Genomic DNA, 11,013 nt, shown 5'->3' on the forward strand with positions numbered 1-11,013 from the left:
TCATTGTGAAAATATATTACAATTTTTGTATCCATTCATCTACTGAAGGACATCTTGCTTCTATACAGATTCTGGCTATTATAAATAGGGCTGCTTGGATCATTGTGGTGTGTGTGCCCTTATTGTATGTTGGAGCATCTCTGGGGTATGTGACCAGAAGTGGAATAATAGGATCTTCAGGTAGTACTATGTCCAATTTTCTGAGGAATTGCCAGACTGATTTCCAGAGTAGCTTTTTGGTCATTATTTTTTATTGAATATTTTCTTTACTTATATTTAAATGCTATCCCCTCCAGAATCTCACTATCCCATCATTCTACCCTCTGCCTATTTGAGAGTGCTCTGCCACCCACCCACTTATTTCCTCCCACCTTCCTACCCTGGCATTCTCCTACACTGGGCATCAAGACTTTCCAAGACCAAGGGCTTCTCCTCCCACTGACATCTGATGAGGCCATCCTCTGTTACATATGTGGCTGGAGCCATGGGTCATTTCATATGTACTCTTTGGTTGGTGGTTTGGTCCCTGGGAGCTCTGGGGAGTTTGGTTGGTTGATATTGTTGTTCTTCCTATTGGTTGCAAACCCCTTCAGCTCCTTCAGTTCTTTCTCTATCTCCTCTACTGGGGACCCTGTTTCAGTCTAATGGTTTGCTGTGAGCATCTGCCTGTATATTTTTCAGGCTCTAAAGAGCCTCTCAGGAGACAGCTATATCAGGCTCCTGTCAGCATGCACTTTTCTGTATCTGAAATAGTGTCTGGATTTGTTATCTGTGTATGGGATGGATTTCCATGTGGGGCAGTCTCTGAATGCTTTCATTCAGTTTCTCCTCCACACTTTGTCTACATATTTCTTACTTTGAGTATTTTGTTCCCCTTCTTAAGAGGGATTGAATCATCCATGGGCATAAGGATTAAGCATTTATTTTTACTAACAGGCTCCACAGTTTTCAGACAGAATCACTGTCAAGCAAAAGTTTACCTAGTAAAGTTTTATGTGGCCAGCAACTTCATCAATCAGTTCTACTGGTCCTGGCCCAATTATCAGGACAGTTAGGGATCCTGGTTTAATTTGAGTACATCCAGCATATTGTATTAAAATTACAGTCAGTCCCAAGGATTTTGCATGGGCAAGTAATTGAACGAGGGTATTTTCATCTGGAACTTTGACTACCCCTTTGAGTTGGCCACAGCACTCCAACTTTTTGAGCACTTGAGGGGTTTCTCCTTTGAGCCTGCTTGTAAGAAGGAACTGCAGCATGAGAACATGGGGCAGTTACCTTCCCTTTCCCGATCTTTAAGTCAGTTTGAACCACAAGAATCAGTTTGTAACCTGCACTCTCTCCCGTCTCTGTGTTGCTATTTGTCACACTTGTTGGGTTCTGGGGGAAACATCCCAAGGTGGCTCTGAAGGCTCCAGCCCAGGCACATGCCACAAGCAACTCCAGCAGCCAAGCTTAGTGTATCAGGATGAACGAAATACTCTATAGCCAAGAATTTGGAGAGTATATGAAGCACTTCTCGCTCACTTTGTAGTTCTCAACTCCAAAACAAGAAACCAAAAAAAACCTCTTTATCCTCCCAATATGCAAAGATAATTAAGAGATACAGCTCAATTAGTAAAATTAAATGTCATCAAATAATGACAATCTATGTTCAAATCCATAATTGGACAGAGCTAGACACCATAATACATATCTATAGTATCAGTTTTCTGGAGTAGAGATGGGAATAGGAGAAAGAATAAACATTGGAAACTTGCAGGCTAGCTATGGTAGTACACATATTCCTCCAAACAGAAAGAGACTGTCTTAAGCAAGGTATAACTTTAATACTGCTGTCCACAGCTCTCTTCTGATATCCACATACACACTCTAACATCCCAATGCCCACACTTGCTCTGCCTCATGCACACACACACACATACACACAAAATATTAAATAAAACTAAATTATAGATTAAAATAAAAAAATTCACTTGATAAAACTTGAGTTATTGCTGGTATCCTTTTTTTCAGTAACCATTGACATGATGCATGGGAAAAATTGCATCATATTTCTTATTTACATTTTTCCTAAAGCTGGAAGAATGTCCAATGCAGTCATTTATGACATTGACAGTAAATTAGTAGTATCTATAAAATAATATATTTAATTAAATTTAGAGATTCTAAATAAATAGTATAAAATACTACATAAAGAAAAATGTGGAATTCCGAGAGACAAAGGCCTGGTTAGAAGGGGATCCGAGTAGCCAGGGGACAGAGAGATCTCTGCTGAGTGCGTACGGAAAGCGCACCCCTGCCTTGCCTGATCCAGGGATGAGGAACCCAGCATTGGGACCTCTGTTTTCACCTTGCAGCTTTGGGGTGCAGAACAGGGCTCGCACCATCTGCCACCTGGACCAGCTGAGATCCAGGAACACAGACCAGGTGCAAGGGAAAGGCAAGAACATATCACTGACAACAAGATGGCAAGAGGAAAGCAAAAGAGCATATCCCAAGGAAACCAAGAAACCTGGCAATACCAGTACCCAACTCTCCCATCACAGCAATGCTAAACACTCCAGAAAAAGAAGACACAGACCTAAAATCATGCCTCAAGATGATGATAGAGATCCTTCAACAAGAACAGGAGGAAAAGCAAAAAGAATCAGAAGCTTTTAAAGAGGAAACAAGAAAAACACTCAAAAAACTAAAAGAACTAGAGGAAAACAGAACCAAAGAAATGAAGGAATGGAAGAAGGAATTTAAAATGAAAATTGACACAATAAAGAAAACACTAAAAGAGATAACCCTAGAGGTAGAACACCTAAAAAAAATCAGGAGTCACAGCTGCAAGCATTTCCAATAGATTACAAGAGATGGAAGAGAGAATCTTGGGGAACAAAGACAACATTTTAAACATAGACTAATCAGCCAGAGAAGATGAAAAAGCAAAAAGCTCCTAACCCAAAATGTCCAGGACATCCAGGACTCAATGAGAAGACCGAACCTAAGGATAATAGGAATAGAAGAGGGAGAAGAGTATCAACTAAGAGGCACAGTAAATATCTTCAACAAAATCATAGAAGGAAACTTCCCTACCCTCAAGAGTGATATGACCACGAGCATAAAAGAAGACTTCAGAACTCCAAATAGGTCGGACCAGAAAAGAAATACCTCCCAACACATAATAGTCAAAACACCAAGTGCCCAAAGCAAAGAAAGAATACTAAAAGCAGTAAGGGAAAAAGGTCAGGTAACATATAAAGGCAGACCAATCAGAATAACACCCGTTTCTCAACAGAGACTATGAAAGCTAGAAGAGGTTGGTTAAACATTATGCAGACCCTAAGAGAGGACAAGTGCCAGCCCAAGCTGCTATACCCAGCAAAACTATCAATCACCATAGATGGAGAGATGAAGATATTTCAAGACAAATCTAAATTTACACAATATCTGACCAGAAACCCAGCACTACAACGAATTATAGGTGGAAAACCCAATACAATGAGGGGAACGAAATCCTAGTAAAAACAAGAAAACTCCTAAGGAAGAAAACAAAAAGAAAAAAGAGACACAGACACAACTCAACCTACAAAAGCAATGATAGCATGAAATAGCAACCACTATTCCTTGATATCTATTAACATAAATGGACTCAACTCCCTAATAAAGAGACATAGACTATCAGACTGGATACATAAGCAAAATCCAGCATTTTGCTGCATACAGGAAACTCATCTCAGAGACAAAGACAGAAACTATCTCAGAGAAAAGGGTTGGAAAAAACTTCCAAGCAAACAGCCCGAAGAAGCAAGCTGGAGTGGCTATTCTAATATCGAATAAAGTAAATTTCCAATCAAAAGTTATCACAAAAGATAAGGAAGGACACTTTTTACTCATTACCGGGGAAATCTGTCAGGAGGAACTCTCAGTCCCTAACATATATGCTCCAAATAAAAAAGTACCCACATTCATAAAAGAAACCCTACTAAAGCTCAAAAAATACATTTCACCCCACACAATAATAGTGGGAGACTTTAATACCCCACTCTCACCAATGGACAGATCATGGAAACAGAAACTGAACAAGGACACTGCAAAAGTAGCAGAGACTTTGAACCAACTAGAATTAATAGATATCTACCGAACATATCATCGTAAAGTAAAAGAATACACCTTCTTATCAGCACCCCATGGCACCATCTTGAAAATTGACCACATAATTGAACACAGAACGAGCCTCAATAAATATAAGAAGATTGAAATACTCCCATGAATCCTCTCAGATCACCATGGTCTACAGCTGGTCTTTAACAACAAGAAAGACAACAAAAAGCCCACATGCACATGGAAACTAAACAATGCTCTATTAAACGATAGCATGGTCAAAGAAGAAATAAAGAAAGAAATTAAGGATTTTCTAGAATTCAATGAAAACGAAAACACAACATACCCAAACATATGGGATGCAATGATAGCACTACTGAGAGGAAAACTCATAGCCTTAAGTATTTCCAAAAAGTAACTGGAGAGAACTTACATCAGCAACTTGACAGCACAGCTAAAAGCCCTAGAACAAAAGGAAGCAAATATACCCAAGAAGAGTAAACAGCAAGAAATAATCAAAATTTGGGTAGAAATAGACCAAATAGAAACAAAAAGAACCATTGGAAAAATCATCAAAACCAAGAGTTGGTTCTTTGAGGAAATCAACAAGATTGATAAACCCTTTGCCAGACTAACTAGACGACAAAGAGAGAGTATACAAATTAACAAAATCAGAAAGGAAAGGGGAGACATAACAACTGAAACTGAGGAAATTCAAGAAATCATCAGATCCTACTACAAAAACTTATACTCCACAAAATTGGAAAATCTGGAGGAAATAGGCAAATTCCTAGACAAATACAAGATCCTAATGTTAAACCAGGACCAAGTAAACCATCTAAATAATCCAATAACACCTAAAGAAATAGAAGAAATTAGCAAAAGCCTTCCAACAAAAAAAAGCCCAGGTCCAGACGGGTTCAATTCAGAATTTTATCAAACATTTATTGCGGATATAACACCAATACTCTCCAAACTACTCCACAAGTTAGAATCAGATGGAATACTACCTAACTCATTTTTTGAGGCTACAATAACCCTTGTACGTAAACCACACAAAGACCCTACAAGGAAAGAGAACTTCAGACCAATCTCACTTATGAACATTGACGCAAAACTATTCAAAAAATCCTTGCAAACCGAATCCAAGGACACATCAAAATGATCATTAATTATGACCAAGTAGGCCTCATCTCCGGGATGCAGGGATGGTTTAATATAAGGAAATTCATCAATGTAATCCACCATATAAACAAACTCAAAGAACAAATTCACATGGTCTTCTCACTCGATGCTGAGAAAGCTTTGACGAAATTCAACACACCTTCATGTTAAGAGTCCTGGAAAGAACAGGAATCCAAGGTCCATACCTAAACATAATAAAAGCAATATACAGCAAACCAACAGCCAACATCAAACTTAATGGTGGGAAACTTGAAGCAATCCCACTAAAATCAGGGACTCGACAAGGCTGCCCACTCTCCCCCTACCTATTCAACATAGTACCGGAAGTCCTGGCTGGAGCAATTAGACAGCAAAAGGAGATCAAGAGGATACAAATTGGAAAGGAAGAGATAAAAACATTACTCTGTGCAGATGACATGATAGTGTACTTGAGTGACCCCAAAAATTCCACCAGAGAACTCCTATAGCTGATAAACAAGTTCAACAAAGTAGCTGGATACTAAATTATCTCAAACAAAGCAGTATCCTTCCTATACTCAAAGGACAAACATGTGGAGAAAGAAATTAGGGAAAAGATACCCTTCACAATCGTCACAAAAACTATGAAATACCTTGGTTTGAGTGTAACTAAACAAGTGAAGGACCTGTACGACAAGAACTTCAAACTTCTTAAGAAGGAAATTGAGGATGATCTCAGAAAATGGAAAGATCTCCCATGCTCATGGATTGGAAGGATCAAACTTTTAAAAATGGCTATTCTACCAACAGCAATTTACAAATTCAATGCAATCCCCATCAAAATTCCAACCCAGTTCTTCATTGAATTGGAACGATCAATGTGCAATTTCATATGCAATAACAAAGACCTAGAATAGCGAAATCAGTCGTCAACAACAAGAAAACGTCTGCAGGAATCACTATCCCTGACCTCAAGCTATATTACAAGGTAATTGTGCTGAAAACTGCATGGTACTGGTACAGAAATAGGCTTGTGGATCAATTGAATAGAATAGAAGATCCAGAAATGAGTCCTCATGTATATTGTCAGCTGATTTTTGACAAAGGAGACATAAACATTCAATGGAAAAAGGACAGCCTATTCAACAAATGGTGCTGGTCCAACTGGCACTCAGCACGCAAAAGAATGAAAATAGACCCATTCTTATCTCCTTGTAGAAAGCTCAAGTGTTAGTGGATCAAAGATCTCCACATTAAACCAGATACACTGAAACTATTAGTTGAGAAAGTAGGGAAAACCGTAGACAACCGAGGCACAGGAAAAAATTTTCTGAACAAAACAGCAATGGCTCAAGCTCTAAGATCAAAGATTAACAAATGGGACTTAATGAGAATGCAAAGTTTCTGTAAGGCTAAGCACATTGTCAAGAAAACAAAATGGCAGACAACAGAATGGAAAAAGGTCTTTACCAACTCCACATCAGATAGAGGCCTAATATCTAAGGTATACAAAGAACTCAAAAAGCTAGACACCAGAGAATCAAACAACCCCATTAAAAATGGGGTACAGAGCTAAACAAAACATTCTTAGTTCAGGCATATCGAATGCCTGAGAAACATGTGAGGAAGTGGTTGACATACTTAGCCATCAGGGAAATGCAAATCAAAACAACCCTGAGATTCCACCTCATACCAGTCAGATTGGCCAAGATCTAAAACTCAGATGACAACAGATGCTGGCGAGGATGTCGAGAAAGAGGAACACTTCTCCACTGTTGGTGGGGTTGCAAACTAATACAACCACTCTGGAAATCAGTCTGGCAATACCTCAAAAAATTGGATATAGTACTACCTGAAGACCCAGCTATTCCACTTCTGGGCATATACCCCAGAGACACTTTAATACACAACAAAGATACATGCACCACAATGTTCATTGCAGCTCTATTTATAATAGCCAGAAGCTGGAAAGAACCCAGATGTCCTTCAGAAGATGGATGGATACAAAAATTGTGGTACATTTACACAATGGAATACTATTCAGCCACCAGCAACAATGACTTAACCAAATTCTTAAGAAAATGGCTGCATCTAGAGAATATCATCCTGAGTGAGATAACCCAGTCACAAAAGAACAGACATAATATGCAGTCACTGATAGTGGGAAGCTAACCCCAGAGGCTCACACTGCCCCAGAAACAACTCACAAGTCTGTATGAAGTCCAAGAAAAAAAGAAAACAAAACAAAAAAAATAGTCATGCTCAATCTTTACCTACCAAGAACACATTGACAAATTCTGCCTTGTACCCTGTATTACATATACAGTCTGCTCATTGTTAAAAAAAGTCTTTACACACCAAGAAAACTTTGACTATTTCCAGGTTGCATCTTGTTTTACATGTACTTTATGCTCATTGTAACTGGTGGGATCTTGATCACACTATCAAACCTTTAAAAAAAAAGAAAAAAACAAATACTGACAAAAAGGTATTATATACTTTTATGTAAAAAATGCTTAAAATATGTCCATTTATATTTGTTTTTTAAAATAAAGTTTTTAAAAATATTATTATGTGGGCAAATAAAAAGTCTTACATCTACTTAAGTAGTCAAAGTTGACAAATTCTAAGATTAATAAAATAAGAAAAAAATATCTCTGGTTATAGTGCATTATTAAAGTATTTTTTGTGCTTGGTTGAAGTTTGATTAGATATAAAATGACGTCTAGTACTCTCAGTATTACATAAAAACAAGTTAAAGACAAACTTACCCTTTCATTTCTTCAAAGAACTGGACTAAACTTACTTGTTCAATAACGAATAGTATTGAATGAACCATTTTATTACTTAAATGCATATATCTCCAATAATGTCATTTACAAAGAGACAAATTTCCAACAATATCATTTATAAGTGAATGCAAAATTAATTTTATGGAAGTAGGTAGTAGAATAGAGGTCATCAGGGCTCACAGTAGATGGGATACTATGCAATAGGAGAACCTGACCAAAGGATACAACATTTTTGTTATAAAGAGAAAACATGAGGATACGTGGTATAGAATCTTGTAAATATATTTAGTAAAGTATTATGTTCATACAAAATGTTTAGACTATGTATAAATAATTCTTACCATGAAAAAGAACAGTGTGAGATCTGTACAGATTTAGAAACATCTAATTCTGTATAGAGTTCAAGATGCATTTTATATATATATATATATATATATATATATACTAATTACAATGGCATTACAAATAAAATAATTATATATATATATATATATATATACAGATAAAAGCTTGAATGAAATTTAATAATAAATGGGTAATCATTTAACTTACCATCCATGAAGCTTTTTTTACATAGGATGGCAAGTCATTTTAATCAGAGAGTATTACAGAAAATGAAGTGTTTGAATAGCCTAGGAGTCTCCTAAAATAGGGACTCCTCAGGAAAGAATGTTCATATTTTAGCTGAATTCTAAAAAAATTATAAGACAACATTAAAAATCTGATGTACTACAAAGAATCTATGAGTATTAAGAAAAAGACAGGAGGCCACTACGGGATAAATGAATAAAAATAGACAATGCAAGTATGTACAGTATTATCAACTTAATGACCAGTAATAAGTAACAACAGAATTAAACAATAGAACTTTAAGGATAGAAAATGTAACTCATATAAGAAATTATTTTACACACACACACACACACACACACACACACACACAGAGCTTGAAACACTCAGCTCTAAATGATGTCTTCATGAAATCCCTACCGTCATAATTAAGAGAACCCCTGGGAAGGAGGCAGGAAGAGTTTGTGAAGATCTAAGGCACAGAGAATATCATGAACACAAGGCTCTCTAAAACCAACATGATCAGAGTTAATATGAACTCATAGATACTGGGGCAACACAGCCAGTACCTAAACATGCTTCTACCAGGTTCTTGTACATGCACATTATTGCTTGCAGCTTAGTGTGTTACATATGATGTGAGAATAAGTGTTCTTTTATTTGTTATTTTATTTTACTTTATTTTATTTTGCTTCTCTTGGGCTGATATTTGTTTTGTCCAAATCTGGTTGCTAGACTTTGTTTTATTTTATTATATTTTATGATAATTTCTTTGAAAATTTTGTTAATACATTTCCATATCCTTTCACATGTATAATTATGGTATAACTCTTTAAATATATACTTCCTGGTAACCTCTTTTTCTTTATTTTTGTCCCATATATTTCACATACATACATACATACAGGCATACACATATCTGCCGAGATTATCTACTTAAGGAGGAAAGTTGGAGGAAGAATGCCTGGGAGTTACTGAAAGAAGAAAAGAGAAAGTAAGAAGGAAAATGGCATGATTGCATTTCAATTAAAATATGTTACAAACATATCCAATATAATACAGAATTTGTGGTACACACACACAATTGAGTACTACCCAGCTATCAAAAAGTAATAAAATTACTTGAAGCTATCATCTTGAGTGAAGTAACCCAGTAACAAAGGAACACTCATGGTATCTACTCACTTATAAGCACATACTAGATCAAAAAGCTCTAAATACACAAGAAACAATTTACAGAACTTATGAAGCTCAAAGAGAAGGAAGATCAGAAGGTTGATACCTCATCCCTTCTTAGAAAGGAGAACAAAATGTTCATGGGAGAAAATAAAGGGACACATAGAGAAGTACGAATTGAAGAAAAGATCAACCAGAGACTGTCTCACCTGGGAATTCCACCCTCCCCCATATGCAGCCACCAAATCCAAACACTACTGCTGATGCCAAAAATACTTACTGGCAGGAGTCAAATATGAATGCTTTTTCAGAGGTTCTTCCAGAGTCATTCTGATACAGTTGAGGATGCTTGCAGCTTACCATCAGACTGAACTTGGTGACCCCAACAAAGGATCGAGAGAAAGGACTGAAGGATCTGGAAGGTTTGCAAACCTCATGGGAGGAAAAACATTATCAACCAAAAAAAAAAAAAAAAAAAAAAAAAAAAAAAAAACACTTCATAGCTAGGAGGGATAAAACAACAACCACTGCATACACATGAAGAGACCCATGGCTACAATTTTATATGTAGTAAAGAATAACATTGTCTGATAAGGGTAGGAGGAAGGGGTATGAGAGTACGGGGAACAGGGTATAACATTTGAAATATGAATAAAAGAGATAATCCAAAAAAGTTAGAAGATGCCATTTTTCAAATACTACAAAAAATCATGAATCAGACAAATTGACATTAAAACAATAATATAATTTAACAACACTTATTAAATTAAGTAAGAATATATAATATACAACATAAAATGTATATAGTTAGGGAGACAATTTGTAACAAATATTGTGGTTTTATATTTTATAATTAAAATATTCATATATTATAAACAATTATAATATTACAGTTGTTTCTTGTGGTAATTACTTCTGCTTGGTTAAGTGGGAGGTAGAAGGAATCATTGAAATGGAATGAGCAGAATCTTCATTTAGAAGATTCCTTTCTGGAAAGTTATATGTTGATGTTGTTCTGTTGTGCCCTCCTATGTGAAACATAAAGTGTCATCTTCAGACAAACAGTCTCAAATGAAAGATTCACCCTACATCAGATATGATTAGTTTCTCATTGTCTTCTCTTAAGGCCAAAAAAAGAAAAAAGAAAAAAGAAAATGAAAAACCATCATGCTTAATCTTTACACACCAAGAAAACTTTGATTAATTCCAGGTTACATATTGTTTTACAAGTACTTTATGC

General features: G+C 36.2%; 1 pseudogene across 1 annotated transcript; it reads right to left on the minus strand.

Annotated features, from left to right (window-relative positions):
* Window positions 1-980: 980 nt before the first annotated feature.
* Window positions 981-10,102, minus strand: LOC308439269 (peptidyl-tRNA hydrolase 2, mitochondrial-like; annotated as a pseudogene). The gene is made up of 2 exons: window positions 10,054-10,102; window positions 981-1,536 (listed from the first exon to the last, which is right to left on the minus strand). The product of its transcript is annotated as a peptidyl-tRNA hydrolase 2, mitochondrial-like (transcript).
* Window positions 10,103-11,013: the final 911 nt, after the last annotated feature.

Source organism: Micromys minutus (genome assembly GCF_963924665.1).
Source record: "Micromys minutus genome assembly, chromosome: 29".
NCBI lineage: Eukaryota > Metazoa > Chordata > Mammalia > Rodentia > Muridae > Micromys > Micromys minutus.